The 20,876-nt window shown below is 42.2% G+C and overlaps 1 protein-coding gene across 4 annotated transcripts in view; it reads right to left on the minus strand.

Annotated features, from left to right (window-relative positions):
- Imp (IGF-II mRNA-binding protein) overlaps window positions 1-20,876 on the minus strand; it is a 55,914-nt gene that overhangs the window by 18,890 nt on the left and 16,148 nt on the right. For 2 of the 4 annotated variants that reach the window (XM_071724332.1, XM_071724329.1), the window contains exon 1: window positions 9,260-9,584. The exons of the other annotated variants lie outside the window; for them this stretch is intronic. The gene's annotated coding sequence lies outside the window, so the exon portion shown is untranslated. Of the gene's footprint in view, window positions 1-9,259; window positions 9,585-20,876 lie in introns of those variants that run through there. 4 annotated transcript variants of the gene reach the window in all.

Consider the following 20,876-nt stretch of genomic DNA (forward strand, 5'->3'; position numbering starts at 1 on the left):
CAGCATTAGAATTGTTTTTCGGAGTGATAGATTCAGTTGCTGACTGATATTTATTAAAGAATGACGTGTTTTAGGTGATCTGTCCGATAAGGTTCTATACTATTTTTATTTCAAATTATCGAATTTTGTTTGTAGAAATAGAAAAAAAACGTCGGTCTAATGTGATGTCGCGCGTTCGAGATTTGTTCCATCTAAACGCATCTTACAATTAAAGGTTCCACGTATCGGAGGTATTCGGAGGGCGGGAGGGCATGTCGTTGCGCGATTCGACATGAGGATCGCGTGTAGGTAGGGTACCTGCGCGACCGCGTGGCACGTGCGTCGCTTTCCATTTACGCCTGCGTGTGCGTGACGCACGCACGTGCGCACGGCGCCGGCCGAGACGCCACACACGACGATGTCTAAGTGCGATTTTAGGGAGAAAACCTCCTTCATTATCATTATTCAACGATGGAAAATATATTAATAAAAAGCTTTATTATAAGAACTATAAGTTAATTTTAAAAAATTTAAGAGAAATTTAAAACACAGAATTGATTTTCTGTATTTGGCATGATTCATGAGTTGTATTCGGGATAGAGGGATGATCTAAAACTAAAATTTTAAATTGTTCAGATATCGAAGTGTGCTGACATAAGCATTCCAAGGGAGGATCTATGCATTTTAATCGCAATGATAGCGTCATATCGGTATGTGGAAAAGACCGATGTCTCGTCGCCGTGCTATTTATGGATACGGTAGATAGATAAGATAAACACATGCAACAGGGGGTTGTTAATATTGACACGGGCGGCTCTAGCTAGAGCCGCCACCCTATTTCCACAGTGTCGACGGTGTGTATCTGCGGCAAACCGCCGTGCGTCAGCCAACTTCCAAGTAATTTTTCCGCGATAAGCTCGCGTATGGAAAAAGAATTAGTACCCCGGTACAGGAAACCGACATACGTCACCGGATATCGAATTAAGGGTATCGCGAAATGTACAATACGGCGAGGGAAGTAATATGCCAACAATTGGCCGACGAAATGAGCGATAACTTTCGCATAACCAAACTATTTTCCGTGAAGTTGCAAAAACTTGCTATTTTTGCCACCAACCTAGAAGTGAACCTTTAACATTCAAAGAGAGATCAATGAACGAACGTCCTCGTCCGAAGCGGATGTTTTTGCGATTTAACTCAAAGTTATGAGGAAGCTCACGAATACAAAGGCAGAAATTAAGCGAGGGTTTTGAAAAGCAAATGATGGAAATTAAATTGCGCAACGCGATATGTCATAGGAAGGAAAGGTTACAGACGAACCATTAAAAAATTAAATTTTAATACAATCAGTTTTGAACATAATATTCTTTCATATATTATCATTAAAAGAGAAACGCGAATTTTTTGTTCAAATTAAAATTTATGCGTTTCAATTTGGTTAAAATACGTCCTTGCTAATTGTTAGCTTTTGTGTCAAAGGAGTCAGATGGTAGCTTTAGTAACTAATTAGCTGAAAGTCTGACTTTTAGTGTCAAAACAACGATAAGAATTAATCCGTTTCATTTTTGCATTTGAGCATGATGACGCAATATTGCGAAACTGACTGTCGCACAAAAATATCTAACAATAAGGCGCTACACAAAGCGTACAATGTCGTATAAAAAATATCTCTCTTCTATGCTTTTTCAGGTGTAATATTTCATTACTTTCATAACTACGTATTACGCAGCGACATTAATGTCAAAGGAAGAAAAAGAGTACTCCCTCGTTCTACAGAGTCGATCTAGTCAAGAATTTTAACAGCATTACCGTAGTTATAGACTGCGAAATTTCATGAATGCAAATCAGATAAACAACTTTCACTCCTTGAGTGGAGAAATAGTTTAGAAGTTATGGTGTCGCGCGATTTATATCGAGCCATGTATGCGTATTTAAAAAAATTTTAAAAACCGGATCTGAAATATTATTTCTAATATTCTTTAATTATTTTCAGTAATGTCGCGATTGAGAAGTTTAATTTAACAGCATTCTTTAATCAATTCCAATTATTTTTTTAAACACATTTAATTGTGAAAATATCGTCTTGATAAAAATATTAATTTAAGATATTCTATATAAGATTCTATATTTTTTGGAAAAATTTGCGCAAGTAACAAAATTTCTATAGCTCTAAGTTATAATATAACTTTCGTTAAGTTGATTTGCCGTTTATCAGAAATAATTTGCTTTTTTCGTAAAGGAGAATAGCTCTCAAATGTAGAATAGCGAAAGCAATAATAAAATCAGGAAAGCGGCAGGAATTTACGGCAATAAATCGTTTACGTTGTCGAGGGCATAAATGTACCGCGAGATGCACGACGAGTGCATCGACACGATTGCGGCAAATTGTCGGAGGAGGGAGACGATAACGACGTCACGGCATTACTTGGAGATAAAAAAGAGGAGATAGAGGAAGAACGCAATTAAGAGAAGAGCGCGCGGTAAGAATGTAGGAGATAACGAGTAGCGGCGGTGATATCAGAAACAGGAATTGCATAACGTTTGCGAGTAATTGCGAGCATCTGAGAGTCAGCGTGTCACATGTCGCGAGCATTAGTTGCATAGACATTGTTCTTATAATTTATTATTGCTTTATAATTACGATATATTAGCGCGACGCGATAATTTAATTTAACCCTCACCTCAGCGCGGTGAGAAAATTGCACGTTGCATATAGCCAGAACTTATACGCTATCCAATGCATTTTGTATGGAAAAACACCAGGTTAGATATACACAGCTAAGTTGTTTATACATAGACTCACTTGCGCTATAGATAAAGTATAACGACTCGCTGTCTGGAAAGACGTGAGTTCGCACATTTACACCGTCATATAAAAAGTTGAAAAGATGAAAGATGTAAGTGAAAAAGAAATGAGAAAATACACACACATTGCTTTGCGAAATAATAATAGAAACAGTATTTTGTGCCAAGGTATAATAATTACTAATGCAGAATACTATAATGAAAGTCGATCGCTGGCCTTTCATTATCAATAGCTATTATCAAACTGCCAATACATCTACATTTATACACAAAAAAGGCAGCGAGTGATATAGTTATTCGTCCACTGTCTCGTCGTTTCTTCATGGCGGACAATCGTTGGCGAGTTATCCATCGTACACGCCCGTTGCGTATCAGGTTTTCTACGAAATAGTAGTCTCCGACTCGAAATAGTCCGAAACCCGCGTCATTATGTTTACCGAAATGACTTGACATTTCGGCCGGCCCAGAGTCATGCGCGACTCCGATCGCGATTTCCGATCGCTCGGGGGACAACGCGGGATCCCCGGAGGGAGGCGGACGTCACGCGAACGCGGTGTCAGCGACCGACGTCATTCGGAATGCACCAAGCGATGACAGTGGGCGTATTGGAAACGGTGACTCAGCGTAGGAATTATTAACGGATAGCTCGTAGTACCCTACGTTCATTCAGCGACACCGGAGAGCGAGGCTCCTCGCGGACGTCGGCGAGGGTTCCTCGACCGTCTCGCGGCGCGCCGGCGAAGATCTAACGCCGTTCCATCTGTTCTTGTTCTCGTATGAAAAAAAAAATCAATGGAGTGAGGTCCTCTCCCTTGTGCGCAAGAAAGATCAGAGCGTGAACGTTTGACCGCAATTTTTAACATTAATTTTCTCCGTTCTCGATTCACCCAATAGTGAACTTTTTTATGGAGGATTCTGTCCTACGCGCTTGATTTCGAGGAGGAAAGGTATCGAATGCGACTGTTTGTGCTCGATATCGTACGTTATAGTTGCTTCGGCGGACGGCAAGGAAACGATCGATAAGTACACATGGATAAATGCAGACACACGTACGTCTTTAGATATACATATGTTAAACGGTTAGGTATAACGACCCGGCCCCGTGTTCAATCGCGCGAAACGCCGTTTCGATGCCGATAAACCCCGCTCTTTTTCCTTCTCTCTTTCTCTCTCTCTCTCTCTCTCTCTCTCTCTCTCTCTCTCTCTCTCTCTCTCTCTCTCTCTTCGTCCTTTTTCGCCGCGGCGCCTTCTTCCTTTTTGAGAGCTTCCGTGAGAAAGCGGCGGATGGCCACGGCGATTCAGGCGTGTAATAGAGAGCGATTTTCTGTACGAGATGCACGGACTCCGGTCGATCGAGCTCATCGATGGTACCCGCGTCTCGCCTTGTCGAACCATCCTATTTCACGAAGCGGAAGTTAATTCTACGTTTATATGCGAATTGCAGCGTTCTGCAATCACGTTAACTGCTGTCGTCGCTACCCTCTTTGTCGATAAACGCCACCGGCGAGAAACATATTCATATTAAATGTGATTTTGTATCCTCCGATTGTCAAAGCTGAATTAAATCGCACTGACTCGTCGTTTTCCATTTAGATACTAAGAACTAAGCGCTATAAATCTTAAAATATGAGTGGAAACTGACAATTAAAAGTTAAAGATTATGATGAATGCCCGTAAAGTTGCTCTCAGACTGAATTTTATCGAAATCAGATTATAAAAGTAATACCATTGAATTTATATTAATTAACTTTTAATTTATTTTTCCTAGAATTGTCGTCGCTTTAATTCGAAACGGACATCTCATGTACACGTGGAGAAATCGATTTTCGAGTAACGATGAAGGACGTGAATTTCCCTGCAGAGATTCATGACTGATTAAAAGGCAGCCGGTTCAAAATGAAATGGTTCTGGTATTAACTCCGGGGGATCCCAGTTTCGTATTATGCCGCGACCGGCCTCGATGAAGGCAGAGACCGCTAAACGGTTGCCTTTATTTTTAACTTCACATCTAGAGTTCCCCGCGTCGGCAGTTGGCCGACGCCATGGACAAAAGCGCGCGTTTATTTGAGCTCAATACTATCGAGCTCTCTCTCTCTGTCGCGTCGTGAACGACCGGACACGAATCGAATCGGACCCGATCGTTCGGTTTTTGCCGGAAGGCTTGACCTGGTTGCGTTAAAACTTCGAATACACCCTCCTCGCGTCCAACCCTTTCAATTCCCTTGTCTTTTTCTTCGTTCGTAAGGTGCAAACGTGTATTTTTAGTCGTATCAGCTCATCGACATATCCTGAGCTGCGACTTGTGTATCGCTTATCGATATCTAAAGTGAATCAGTAAACAGAGAAAGAGACCGAGTTATTGTATTCGATTTTATCGAAACATCGAAACAGATGCATTATCTCGCGTTTTATATTTATTTTCAAAATCCGATGATTATGGAAACAAAAAAAGGAATTTGTTTTTTAAATAAAGATTAAAGAGGGAAAATGACATACAGTTTAAATATGAAATGTAATCATTTTGTACAATACACACAATAGAGATTTATAATTTTGGAAATATTTGATAAAGTGAAAATAAATTTGCGCGAGACATTTTTCTCTTAACGAGTAAAGATCCCGTACTGAAAGGATGCAATTCGTGCACATCGCGCATGACGCTCGACAAGACCATCGATTGAGAAGTATATTACAAAGTCCTTATTAAGGGTGCTCGGCGATCTGCCTTTTTTCACGTGACATGCGAGAAAAATAATTCTTTGATGGATCACCCGACAGATCGTGCATGTGTGTGTGTGTGTGTGTGTGTGTGTGTGTGTGTGTGTGTGTGTGTGTGTGTGTGTGTGTGTGTGCTTTTACGTTAACGAGCCGCGTGGCTTCCGAACAAAAGGGGCATCGATTATATTACAAGATCACGTCATGCTCCGCGCCCGGCAGTACGGCGATTATGTCACGGCGATTAGGCGCGTATCAAAAACACGCGCGCATACCGCCGCGGTATATCTTCCCTTCCTCCCACCACCCGGCGCCCGCCTTTCCTTCTCGGATGTTTATTATGCTGCAGTTATTTTGTGATAGCGGCCGCTTCTAATTTATGTGACCGCCGTGCTTACGGCCGCCGAGCGGCATAAAGTACTCTCGAAAGTTCATCGATAAATTTTCTTTCGACACAATAAAATGCACTTTATAAAATTCCTTATCTCTCCGCTTACGAAACGAAGAAGAAATATTAAGGGAAAATTAATTAGCGTCAAAAGCGTTGTCGAAGTCGTTTTCAAGTCACCGTAACAAGATTTATATTCGTTTTTGTTATTTCTTTTTTATCGCAATGTGAATTATTAATTTATTCCATTACGTTATATCGAGATACGAGAAGCAATTTTAAAAACACGTATAATGTTTCAAGGCTACTCGTTGGCACCATTCTTCTTATCTTTATTCATATGTAACATGAAGACTTACGTATATTTATTTCATAAATTAATAAACAACACAAAATATTAAAACTAAAAATTAGCAATCGTTAATTTTATTATCTTATAATTTTGTGCTCGATTAGACGAATAACGCGAAGCTATCTCTTGCGAATACCTTTGCAGATTTACTGGATTGACGACATGTTGTGATATTATTTAGATACTTGGAAAGATACACCTTACGTTTCAAGATAATGTATGTGAAATCGTCATCACATTGGCGGCAATGTGATGACGGTTTCCGGCCGATTCGTGGAAGACAATGATAAAAAAAAAAGAAGAAGGCGCACGATGAATCGATGCCGAGGAAATGTATCCTTGTCGCCAATTTGTTCACGGAGCTATGCGGATCACGTCGTCGTGGTGACGCAATCGTCACGAAAGACTCGCTGTGGTCTTATCAAAAGGATGCACCTCGCCGCCACGAAGAGCGAAGCAGAGCCGGGGCGAGTTTAATGATTTCCGAGCGACGTAGCATTATAAGAACTTGGATGTTGATATTTAATAAAGCGCTAATAAACAAACTGCCGTTTTGTTTCACATTTCTAATTCGTTTTCCGATATGACCACGTGATAAGCTCATCATCCCACGCCGGCTTATTCTAGAACGCTGAAAATTCAACAATGATGACGTGGTTCCACATGCGCGACGTTGTTGGCCCGAGCTCAGGATATTTCTGTCTGCGACGAATTACCGTTGCGACCGTAAACCTTATTATACATTACTCGTATGTCTATGCGTGTATTGTATGACGAGCGTAGCCCAGATGCATCTTCGTCTTCGAGCGTTGCGTCGAGCACGCATATAGATATACAAGGTAACGATCTCTCGCGGGACAAAATTAACATCACGTGTTCTTAAAAAGATTATGTAAAAACTCATATTGTTAAAAGGATTATAATTAAATTATTAAGTTAAAATATTAAAATTGTAAAAAAGGTTAATTCTAAGAGTCATTGAATTTTGAAAAACATAATCACGCATGTTCATGACTGTAACGGCGTTTATTAACGCGACCACCTACGCTAAATGCATTTGTATATTGCAGATGTAATTTGCATCAGTCGACTAAATATCGAACGGCGCGATTATACCGTTTCTTACAACCTGAGTTGCGCTGAATCATTCGATATGATGGAGATGACGTCAAGACCGTCAATGACTCGTGCAAAAACTTTCGTCGGTTTTCCTTGTGTCCGTTAATTATCCCAACGTGGACAATAACGATAATCACAATCGGCATCTCTGAATTAAGAGGTGCTATAGTCCGCGCGCAAACGCAATGAATGCTCCGCAATTTATGCACGGCAATTTATAATTTATGATCGATCATGAGTGCGTGGAAGATATCGCGCGTAAAATATGAAGACATAACATGCTACAGGATCCGGGTCTTTCGAAATATCGTCGATTTCGTCGGAGTTTTATCGTTGCGATAAAAAAGAGGAGCAAATTAATTTCGAGAAAACGAATTCATTTCTTCTTCGCTAATGATTTCAACGCGAGTGTCTGGGCTCGCGATTCTCATTCGTAGATCTCGAATCCACTGCACCAACACCTCGATAAAAGCAACAAGTGTCCCGCGAAATCATTTGTCAACGGAAAAGCCGACGGTGTGGCCAGTTGATCGCTCGATGTGAATCATCGAGATCGTTACGCGTTGCGCGCAACGCGTCCGCTTTGCAACCTGCGTCTCTTACTTATTTCTTCCACGAAATATATGAGGCGTCGCTCACATCAGTATCGTTTTTAGTAGTATGATTTTTAATAGCCTGAAAAAATAACAATTTCGGGACCAGTACGAAACGCTTTTCTATTCTTTCTCTGCTCAAGATATTCGTAAAAAATGATGATTATGCTAAATAATATATATTATGTATGTGTAATGTTTCATTGTTCCTATGAAAATTTCTTTGTTAGATAAACGTGATGTTATACAAATCGTATAAAATTTTTTCAAGTCACGCGGGAAATGCGATAGTAACCGCTCGCTGGACTAACTTTTGTTGATGATTTAACTTTTCTGCGAGAGAAAGAGAGAAGAAGGAGAGAAACGGGGAGCTGCAAATCAAAGTCGAGCGAGAAAACTGAGCGAACACCGCATGCGGGACTCCGGTCTCGTCCGCCACGTGAATGGACGGTTTATTTACGCGTGTTCTCGTACGAGTCGCGATTACGAGACGCGGTAGCGGACGGCGGTGACCTGAATCCCGAATACGCCGAACGTCGATATCTTCGGTGTTTCGCTCACGCCGGGGAAGATAGCGATGTGTGTACATTGGCGATCGACGACCGGCGTTTTTGCATAACTCTTTGCATAACATTATCGCGGCGCGGTCTACGCGGTTTCCGGTCAGACGTGATTACGAACGGGGCCGCGAGAAAGTGCGGACGCAAGCGGGAATCAACGCGGAAAATCTATTGAATCGAATGCAAAGGAATGCGTCAGAGATAGTACGCGAGAGATCGATATAAATAAATATATTGTTTGCGAAATTTATACAGATAACTCGTTATGTAGCGGTGTACATGCTTATTTATTATGCGTATGCACGCGTATGCAAAATTTGTATGCACTAACGATTTCACTATCAGCCAATGAGGCTTAACATACTCGTAAATAGTACTCATCGAGTTTCTACCATCTACCGGATTCTTATAGCTTTGAAGTTTGCATCACGATATGCGCAAATATTTCTAAAATATATTCAACTTTCATTGCAACGTGTTTAAAGTCCTGTATTTATTCGTATTTCGAGCAACGTGGGAAGTGATGACTGTTATTAATTACATAATTGATTACTATATATAACGATAAATATATAATTTATATAGATTTATTTACATAATTGATTACTATAATAATAAATCTATAATTTATACATCTGATTTACAACTTTGGCATCACAAAATAGACAGACGAAACCTTCGATTTTTCCCACGATACTAATCTAGGGTCAAGAACTTTTTGTACACACTTTTAAACATCGTAACTTACGGTTCCGCTCGCAACAGGAAGACGCGTCGAGATGTTAATGAGAGGTTCTCGTCATCGTCGTCGGCTTCTAATGGTTGGCCTTCCGTTCGTCTTCGTGTTCATTAGCGAAACGCGCGCACCGAAAAATGACTCTCCCCTCGCGAATTGTCTTTCTCTTTCTTTTTCCTTCCTTTCCTCGTTCACACACTGGTATACTTCGTGAGTCAATTCACAAACAAAAAAGCTACGCGCCACGTGTTCCGCGCCGCAGTGACGCGCTCTCGAGCATCGGAGAGGAGACTCGGGATCGATCCGTGAGAACGAAAAATCTGGACGTGGCGTCGTGCAGTTCTGTCGCAAATGATAACGTATGTAAAACGGCGCGCAAACGAACGTGGTAACGAAAAAAACAACTCGCGCCACAAGCGCCTCGTATTTAGCGCAAACTGTTATATTGAATTAGTAAATACTGTGCCCAAATATTTTTCTAACAGTTCTCGAGAAAAGTGCACTAGAGGATCGTGTATTGAATGTGTGCGTATGTATCAAGAAATGTAGAGATAAGATGAAAATTTACTTGCGCAAAACAAAATTCACGCAAATTAAGACTGCCGCTTATACATAGAATATATTTTAAAATAAAGTTACAGACAAAGTAAACTACTTCCAAGGTTAGACAAGTCCATCATTTTCAGTAATTTACGCGAACCTTGCTTTGTATTTAAATATTTCATGTCTAAAACAGATTGTATCATGCAATCGATAATTCCTTTGCTTTTCAAAAATTTCAAGTTAAAATAAGAAATTAGATTAATATGAGATAAATGAGATAAAGGTGCAAGTAAATGAGGCGTGAAACACAGAGGAAAATAGTCTCTTTTCTCAGGGAGAAATAATTTTTGATCCTTCGAATGAGAGGCGCTCATGGCGCGAACCCACCCGCGGGTTAACGAGGCGCGCGCGTTAACGACGTCGGCAAGCTGCGAGGCTCGTGTGTGTCGAAGAAACGGTGAGTCAGAGAAATCGCTCTTTCTCTTCTCCTTCGGTCCCTCTCTCTCTTTCTTTTTTTCTCTCGTTCCTCGGCTATAAAATTGAATGTAAGTCTCGAACGAAATCACGCGAGAAAGAGAGAGGAGAGAGAAGGAGTTGGAGGAATCTCGTCGAATTGTAATGCATAGTGGCCGATCATAGCCGATCACTTTTCGGAACACGTAAGACTGTCTTCGGGCAGGGCGATCGGATTGCTACACGTGTGAGCGTTGTCAATTTAAAGCCGCGCGGCAAATTGATTCAACCCTTGTTCCGAATTCTGTAACGCGCGGGAATCGAACGGCGAACATCAAAGAAACTGACACCGAGATCAGTTCGCACTCCGATTACGATTAGTTGCACAACGCCTGTAATTCGAGTCTCTTTGACGTTCTGGAGCAAAGAAAGAAAATTGGCCCCCGCCGCTTATTGTGACAATTTTGCGCAAAATAACGGGAAACGAAACCGGTTTAATCGTTTCCCGCTTGATAAGCCGCGCTTAATTAACGTAACTAAATGCTGCCACAACGCTGCGCTATACCGTCCCACATTTCGCGCTATTATTCTTCCGTGACGCGTACAGTTTTTATGTAAAAAGAAAGTAAAAGAGTATTTCATCGTGTAACGCAAACCACAGTGGTGTTTCCGTGCAACAATCCCGCGGGTGTCGGAGTTCGCTGCTCCGGGGGCTTTTCCGCAAATTGATGTTCGCGGAAAGCCACGAACGAACGCACGCACGCACGCACGCACACGTGTGTCACGCGGCCGATCGACCCGCGATCGCGAGGGAAACGCGCGGGGAAATTGCGTCGGCGCCACGTCGCGAGTCGACGCGGAAAAGCTCATCGGTCAGATTAATTTTCTTTCCTCCCTCCTTTCCCGCCTGCCGGCTTCGCTACGCCTCGCCTCGCCGCGCCGCGTGTACGTACGTGCGCGCGCGCGTGCACGCACGCTCTTATCATCGTCGAGCGTTTACCACGTGTCCGTGAGTCGCACTTCCGGCTTCGGCTACTACTTGAGAGGATCCAGCCGATCGCTTCTACCGCGACGCGGTATCCTCGAATCCACGGCGTTTGCGGCTCTCGCCACTCGACTCGAGGAGGCACCGCGACGGAGGCGCGTCGTGGGTCGCGAGTAGAGAGATCGAATGCGCGCGGCACCGGGTTCTCGGGCGCGATGCCGTTTAACGTTGGGAAAAAAAGCTACGGCACACTGGTTCGCGTCTCGCCGCGTACTGCGGCCGTCGGAGCAACCGGTCGACCGGAGCGCCTCGGCTCGGACACCCGCGCACGGAAACGCCCGAGTCCGCGGTAGCGGCGGCGGTGGTAGGTTCCGACGAGAAAAGATAACAGCCGCGTGCATTCCTCGCAGTGCACTTGGTGCATTCGATACTAGACATTGTATATATTGAAATATATATAAACGTATAAAATATATTAAAATACGTAAAATGTTACGTATTGGAATATATTAAATACGTAATTATATATAAACGTATTGAAATATATTAAATATAAGTAATATGTACTCGCCTCGTAAAATTTTCATCTATGATGTGTATACTCTTTTTAATTTAAAAACCAGAATGCATTTCGAATCGCGAAATTGTAATTCAGACCTAACTGATTTGACGTTTTTTTAACGATTGCATGTTGCGTTTTATTTTACGCTGATTAAAAATTGATTGAGCTTGATTAATAGATTAGCTCTTCGAGTTTTGTTCGCTCTTGCAATACCGTGTTTTTTAACGGAAATTTTTTCCCTCTCTTTAAAATCCCTCTCTTAAAAATTATTCATTAAACAATTATGCATTAAATTCTCGAAGATATTCGAGTTTATCTCTTATGGAATTAATGCAAAAATTTATTATACATAAATTATATTATGCAAAAATCGGATTTAACTGAGAATATCAGAACTAGGACATCAGGACGAATAATGGGTTAATCTCCCGTTTTCATTTGGTACCAAGAATCGACAGTCGCTATTTGTCTTTGGTTTAAAGATGGAGAAGCTGTCATTATGTGCTCACATTTTTACTCCCGTAAAAGCACTCGAGCAATCTCGGCGTTTCTGAATGACAGTGAGGGACTCTCGAGGACCTGAGAGGTTTTTAAATTGCTGCCGAAAAGATGCCGCCGTATTTGTTGCAAACATTCTCCCCCTTTTTTTTGCAGAAACCTTCCCTGACAAACACTTTGCCTGCCTACATTCGATTTTACGACAATTCTCTATCGCTGATTTTTATGACTGGTTTAGCTTATGTGAAAAATTTCTCAATTTTTTACGGTATTAACGGTAGCGATTATTTCTCGATAAAACAAATGCAATTGAGTGTCTCGTATAAACTTGACATTGTAGAAGTTTCAACTATAAGCGTTCAGCTGACTATATAAAATAGATATAATAAAATCTACACAAATAAACTCAAAATTCTCAAATATTAATGACATTACATATTTGTGATTCAAACGTGTAATTTTTCTCTTAATCATTTGAACTCTGAAGATTCTAAGCTGAAAATTGTTTAATAATATTAAGAAATATTATTTTGTTATTCCTCGCCCAAAAATGTGTAATGAAAGACAAACTCGCGACGTCAAGGAACGCGGTCGCGGACGACGATTTCGCCATCGGGTATAATTGAAAGCGTTCGCGTGCCGATATCGCCAAGATCGGCGTGGCGATGCATCGCCGATAAGAGACGCGCTCTGTTTTCGCGGACCGGAATATTTCCTTCTTGCGGACACGCGAGCATTAAAAATCGGCAACGAGCGGCGAAAAAGCGACGCGCCTCTCGACGCATCCGAGCGGTAACAGCTGTTGGAGGCAGCTGCCACGTGGCCGGCACGCACCGCCTATGATCACGAAAATCCTCCGCTATTTACGATCGATACCGTCGTCATCTTCACATGCGGAAGAATACCTCGGTACTTTTCACTCGCGCGCTCTTCCGCGTACTTAAAATTCGAAATTGAAGGAACCCTGGCGAATTATAAGCTTGAAGACTGTAAACGAGTGACCCAAACACTTTGCTTCTCACTCAATCAGTTTTCATAGAAGGTACGGATTAGTAAAGACTTAAAAGTAAAATTTAATATTAAGCGTATCGCGAAAGGAAGCCACGGAAGAAGATAAACCGGATCGTATTTCTGTCATACTCCGAAGACTCGACGGCGTTAATTAAAGCGTTTCGCGTCACGGGATTTCGCAGCACGGCGTGTAACATTTACGACCAATTAGGGATCATAAAATGTTATCAGCTTGACAATCATCGGACCATTGGGTATACTATCCAGAGTATTATTTTAACAAATCACAGATTTGCGGGTCACTCGCCGCGCTACGAAATCAATCGTTTCGAACGTCGAATCGAACGTCGATCGACGTGCATATTATGTAACGCGCACGCATACACACGCACACATACGTTGGCACGCAAGTGTAACCGGTATATCGCAACATACTTGCGTGCGTTCGAAGAAACGACGCGACGGTTCGATTTGCTTTTCGGTGAACAAATCCAGATCATAAATATTCATAAGTCCACGCAGCTGTGGCACACGGCTTTATTAGCGGGCCGCGGAGTCGCGATGCTAATTTGCGCGCGCGTACTCCGCCGGCGAGGAGGATTAATGCTCGTGCGCGAGATACAGAGGAGCGCAAGATAACGCGTCGCATAACCGCGCGCATCGCCGTAGCACATCCGGGTGCCAGCAGGTGGAACCACGAAATCGTCCGACGAAACCATGATACCTAATTTCTTCGGCGGTCGCCTTATCGCCGACAGGATGCGGCTCCTGAAGCGTTAAGTATGCAATTTCGACCCGATATCGTCGCTAGCATTAATTATTGTCTCGTGGTCGCGATATTGAGACAGACGAGTTCAAAGATACATACAATATTTATCGAAGATATTAATCGTTCCCCAATGTAACGCAAAGCATTGCTACATTGCACTGCTGAATTTATATTTTAATATCTCCCATCGCTTACTCGCCATGTCCTACCAGCTGTATTTTATGTCTATATCGATATTGAATGCAATGTAAACGATGATTAACGATTCTCAAGCATAACGTGCGCAGGAAAACAAGCGCAGTTATACGGCAATCAACAAAATCCACTTTATTTTATTCCTCTGGTGGCTGCGAAAGTAATCACTTTCATGCTACGCTCAATCATCGTATTTTCTTCGGAGTTGAACGATATGTCATAATATCGTGAATGTTCTGCTTCAAAGGAACAAAAGCCGCATCGATCCTGCTAAATTTTTGGAGGAGCGCGAGTACAATGGAGACTCCCCTTCTCACTCTCTCCTCTCTTTCTCTCTTCTTCTCTTCCTCCCCCCCTCTCTCTCTCTCTCTTTCTGAATTTGTCGGAGAAGGAGGGAGATCAAGAGCTATGTTAATCTCTTTTTTTACATCAATATTTCCTTCCTATAGGATATTTTACTGGCTGGAATTAAACTCTCACGTGTATATTTTAGCAATCGGGAAATGGTTTACATAATATTATTATACGGATTACTATAATTTATATTCGAATTAAATTTAAAATTCCACTCAGGATTTATAATTAGACTAGAATTAATTCATGATTAATCTTCGATGTTAGCAAACGTAAATTATACCGCTGCTTAATTCACCCCAGGAAAAAAGTCGACATCGAATTCCTCGCGGAGTGCACCGCTGAAATTCCATTGGAACGTTATGCAACAGCCAGGCGCACCCTCTTCGTTTCCCCGATTGGGGACGACGGTCTGGCGTCGTCGACAATAGGCATCGAGGAAGTTGAAGCCGGGTAGATGTAGAGGAGGCAGATACGGAAACTGAGAGGGAAAGTAGACGATAGATTCGGGAGAGAGAGACACAGAGAGAAAGAGAAAAACACAGAGGGACGAGGGGAGAAAGACTGCATAACGTGGAAAGGCAGTGTCGCTCCTGAGCCCAATTAGCAATTTAAGGCAATAAGCGGGCGCACTCCCTCGCTTACATTCCCGCTGGCATCGGGCGACGTTATTTCCAGAAGGGAGAGACCGGTGGCTTCTCCGCGCGCATAAACTTCGCGCGGAATAACGCTACATTCGAGATGAGATCGCGCATCCTTCCGCCCCTTTCTTTCCGTCTCTCTTTCTTTGTCCTCTTGTCGGCGACGCGACGTTCTTCGTTCCTCTCTGCCACCGAATATCTCGCGGGCTCTCGAAATCTAAATGTGGAAGCCGCGATCGGGTTCGTCCGAAGGGGAAAAATATGTGGAAATATGGAAAATGTGGAGCTATTTTTTCTTTTTCACTTTTCAGATTTTTCCTTACGTTTTAATTAGATTATTTTTTATTCTCACATTTTTGCCTTTACTTTTTATGTTTAATTAATCTAATTTCTTTTGAGGACTTTTTACGAAATTAGTTAGGCTTTATGTTATAATCAAGGCACAATATTCATATTAACATTCGACATGAATTTAATTTTTTAAATGTATTCTGGATAATTTTTTTTGTGATGTACTCGTCGCAGTTTATGATACGTTATACTTCACATTATGTATATTCAACAATGAATTATTTAGCTCATTGTATTCTTTAACACGTGCAGCATTTATATTTTTTTTCTGTTTTAATACCGTTTATTTTAATTTTCACACACGATGAGCAAGTAGAAAATCGTGTATAGTTAACGAAAAAGTACCTCGTATCTTTAAGCGCTCCGGATTCTGCGGATGCGGACAAACGCAAAGTGCATGTATTCTTAACTATCTCCGGAACGAGGGAGAAACGTCGGTATAGACGAGGGCGATAAATAAGGGAGAAGGGCGAGTTTACGGCAACGCCGCGCCACGAAGGGCTCTTCCTTTCTTCCCCGAGATTTACGAATTATGCATCATGCCGAAGGGAATACACTCGAATTGACGTGAGCACGGCAAGAAAGACGGCAATGCGACAAAGGGTTGGAATGTCGTTAAAATAACGCAGCCCAAACATAATCCTTTTATGATTGAAACATCGACTTAATTTATGTTAATTTTCTTTTCTGCAAAATATCAATCCTATTTGAAGTGCAATTATAATTGAAATGCTTATAATTGATATTGGAATAAAGTGTTATACAAAAATACATATATAAGAAAAAAGTTTTATGACGCTAGGCGCGGATTCTTTTTCTGACTAACAGTAAAATCTACTATTTTCCGTTACATTAGTGACCTTCTTTTCTGAGAGAAAATTGAATTCGCGGCGCCAGAACGTGGGCCGCGGGATTTTACGATAATACGATGCCAGGAGCATTCTTTTTTTTATTGTCCAGAAATGGAACAATAATCGTTTTCGAACTGACCCGCGTTTTGTAACGAGAAATTTCGCGACCGGCTTATCGGACGTTGTCACCGCGACTCTTGGGAGGTCCGTTGACCCGATGCCGGTGTTTCGTCGTCCAGGCACGTGTTACGGGAACGTCTCGGGTGGTCGCCCGCCACGCATTGATTTCACTATGCGAATCGTCTCGACACCGGACACGCTTAGTGTCACGTAACGGTGAGAAAAAGGAGAATTGAAGAAAAGAACATTGATAAGAATCTTGCAAACTTACGAATGTTTAACTTGCAAAGATGGGGGATTGAGCTGAGACTCGTTGCATCTCTCGGTGTTTTTATTCACCTTTCGCTCAGACAAGTAGATTAACCGAAAATTGTAAAGTTTAATCTCTCATAATTAATGATTTATTATAATTAATTCTTGCAAAGTGAGAAAACGCAGTATTAGCAAAAATATTATGCGAATCTCCTAATGTATATGTATAATATTCTAATAACTGAATCATGATAGACATAGCGTGACGGAGATTATTATGCACGTTAACTCGAAAAATCCACAATCCCGGGGATTAGCGTGACACTCGAGTCCGACTCAATTCCCGCGCTAAAGAAACACACGCACTCGAGTTGCCTTCGAGGATTTACGAGGGGCGAGCCCGGAAGCGATCCTCGCGAAGGTGCCACGAAGGAGAAGGGAATAAGGATCGATGGTGCTTGCAGCAGCAGTAGCAATAGCGGCACAAGGTAGGTAAAATAAGGGGGTTCGGCGACGGTGGAGAAGGATAAAGAGATGAGAGGATAGAGGACGAGGAGGAGAAGAGGGTCGGTCGAAGCCAGTGGTAAATGGCACGTTGCCGGGCCGCGAGAGGGTGAGACCTGCGGAGGAGGTGGGTAACCTTGACCCGGGGATGAACGACCCTCCACCCCTGGGCGCGCGTGTCGTACCTCGCTCTCGTCGCCCTTCACCCCCTTCTGCGACCCTCGCGCGCGCCCCTTCCACCCTCTATTCCAGCCGAAGCGGCGACGACTCCGCCGGGATCCGTTCCTCTCTCTCTCTCTCCCTCTCCCGTTCCACCCCTTTCCACTCCCTCTTTGCTGGGCTCACCACCACCCACTCCTACCTCCGTTCCTCGCCCTTTGACCATCGTCATCCCCTTGCCGTTCTCCTTCTCCTCCTCTTCCTCCTCCGCTCGAAGTAGCGCCCTTTCTCTTTCGAATTCTCGTCGTCGCTCACCCTCCCTCCCACGCTGCCACTCTCGACGCACTCTCGCTCTCCACGCAAACTTATCACGGGGAGGGTGACCCTGGTTGCCAGCCTTCTCACTCGCTCGCGCCCTTTCGCGACTCTTTCCTCCCTCGTCCTTCGACGGGAGCGTCGAAGGGGACGATAGGGCAGCCGGGATGATAGCGAGAGCGAAATTTCAAGGCCAGTGTACGAGCCCGGGGATCGAGCGTGCTGGATTCGTTATCCCGGCCGGGTCACGTCCTGATCTTTTTCTCCTCTCTGAGCCACATGTGTTGGATCTCGTTTTTCATGAAAATTTTACATTTCATACGTTTTAACTTTCGTTTTCCTCGGTTTACTTCCAATCGACTAATCGAATTTTCACGGAAAGTAATTTTCCGAGTTGTTTCGTACATATCTTATGTGACATAAACGGCAAATATCATATAAATCAGATTTTTTTATTGCAGAAATCTAAAAATTTCCATTTATAACGAAATACTAAAAAAAAACTAATAAAAAGCCACAATGCAATTACAGTTGTGAAATTTCAATCCTCCTGACAGATATGAGTCTATATATATTATAGTTCATGATGTATAAATATCTGTGCGGGGCAGGAATACCTACTTCTCTGAAATGTCACGGATCAAAAGTAGATAAAACGAGGCTTGGTCCTTCCATTTTTTAAAAACTGTCTGATCGATAGTAACGATATTTGTGTCGCGTATTATAACAAAAACCTAACAATCTCTAATCGGTTTCGAAGTCTGTGAGGATTCGACAATCGTGTATGAATAGGATCGTCATCGCGTATAATATGCATAGAATACACGTTCCTCGTTCCAATTTAGAACCGCAGGATTAATCTAGGAATCGATTTCCGCTAGTATTGAACTCGATAGATAATTTCGTCGCCGAGGACAACCGCGAGGACCTTTGTCCCCTGATCGGCGACCCAAACAGTCCTAACATTTGCCTAGCGGTGCGCTAGACAGCCTCGCACGCTCTTAGAAATTCGCTGCTCGAAATTCGCGATCGTCCTGGTCGGCTGGCCAGCAGGGTTACATCCTGGAGAAGCGAGCACGCGTGCGACAGGTGGGAAGCGGCGGCGGCGCCGTCGTCCTAGGACGCGGCTAGTCGAAAACGCGACCGAGACGTCTCGCAATCGATTAACGAATTCGCGTCCCGCTTCTACGCTCACTCCTGAAATAGAGTCCTTCGCAGCTGGCGGTCTCGCATCGTTCGCCATAACGAGCGAGCACGCGGAAAGAGCCGGAGAGGGGTCGAAGGGCGCGGGGACTCGGAAATGACGGAGAGGAATAGTTATGCACGGATGGTGTCTGTGCGCTTCACCTCCGTGAAGCTGGCCTTTCATTTTCAGAATTTTGACGTAACTAATGGAGTTTTAATAAGGTTGTATTTTATCGTGTATGTGCGTGTGTGTATAGGTATGTAATTTGAAAATGTAAAATCGACGATATAGCTGATATCTTTTAGGACACTAAATTCTACTTAAATTCGAGAAGTATTAAGTAGGCGCGGAATAATTCTTAAGATGAAAATCTTGTCGAATTCTATACAATTTATCTCGAGTTACCATCGCCTCTGTTTCAATCATATTATTTCTAGATACTTATCGTGATTAAACAAAGAAACTTGTACCGTCATTTCTATTAGATATTTAATTACCTGATGTTCATCATTCATGTCTCATTACATAGATTGTGGTCATCAAAGTATGCTTACCTGTAACAGAAAAGAATACAAATCATAAGTTTCTCTAGCCATTATAGCATTTAATTTATAAATAATAATGTGAGGAAAATTTTATCGAAAAAGAAAAATAAAATATAAGTTGTATCCATAATTATTGAAGTTATGTCTATTCACGAGGTAATATATCGTTATTTAACATCAGAGCTTTTAATTAATATATCGAACCATTATAATTTGACAGATGCAAACTTACTGTTAAGCTAGATTTGTTATTTACCATTTGACATTTCCATTTAATATCTCTCTCTCAGTATAATACAATATCTGAATTATTTTGATATTTGTTTTATCATTTGCTATCAAATGAAAATTTTATGCAATAAATATCAGACATAAACTTAACGTTATTTTCGAAATCTTGGATCTTGAAAGTATAATAGTTGAATAATAGTTGCATGAAAACATTAATTTTTTTGGATAAAGATTTCAAGAAATAGTAGAAAAAATAATAACATATTATTTAAAGAATGTGATTATAAAATTATGTTCCCTTTAAAGTTTCACATTGCAATTTATCAATTTATTATCGTGCAAAATTAATAAATAAAATATATGCAATTGAAGGTAGAAATTTATAAAGGTGAAGGTAAAAATGTTTATAATCGAATGCAGAAAGGTAATTGAAATAATTTTCTAATAGTTTAAAATCATGACTTTAGAATTTGGATCTGATTTGAGTCTTCTTACATACAAAAATGCAGACTATACGAGGAGCATATTTGTAAATGCAAAATTAGAAATCGACATTGTCACAACTGACACGATTGCGAGCAACTTCTTTCCTTAACAGGAGTATCGAATAGGCTTTCCGGAATGCAATCCGCACGAAAGCGTGGAGCATCGTCTTCGGTCTCATCGCGCTTTAAGATGCGCCGGTTCGAAGGCACGCGCGTGCATTGGCCGTCACGAATCCGCCAGGGTGGTTCGCCGGGGAAACGACCGAACGAACGCGGATCGATTCGGCGAGACTCCGAAAGTTCTCCTACCGCGTAAAGTGATTACACACACCGATTCCGCCGGCCGATTCGCGCCTACGAAAATTGACGGCGCGCGCGCTGATAACGAAGATGGGCCCGTCATTTCGCGTGCCATTCCGCGTCCGTCTGGCTTTCGCGGCTATTTTGGGGAACGATCCAACCACCACCATCACCTGCGATCGATGAGGCAATCCGCCCCCATCCCCCTGCTGCCAAGCTCATTAATCGGTTTCGATCTAAAGTTATGTTAAATATGATTAGGTCGATAGACAGAGCCAGTTGTTCACTCAATTTGATTGAAGTTGTTCTTTTCGCTTCT

Source organism: Temnothorax nylanderi, unplaced genomic scaffold (genome assembly GCF_030848795.1).
Source record: "Temnothorax nylanderi isolate EJ_2023f unplaced genomic scaffold, tnyl_v1.0 TNYL_tig0008_pilon, whole genome shotgun sequence".
NCBI classification, from domain to species: Eukaryota; Metazoa; Arthropoda; class Insecta; order Hymenoptera; family Formicidae; genus Temnothorax; species Temnothorax nylanderi.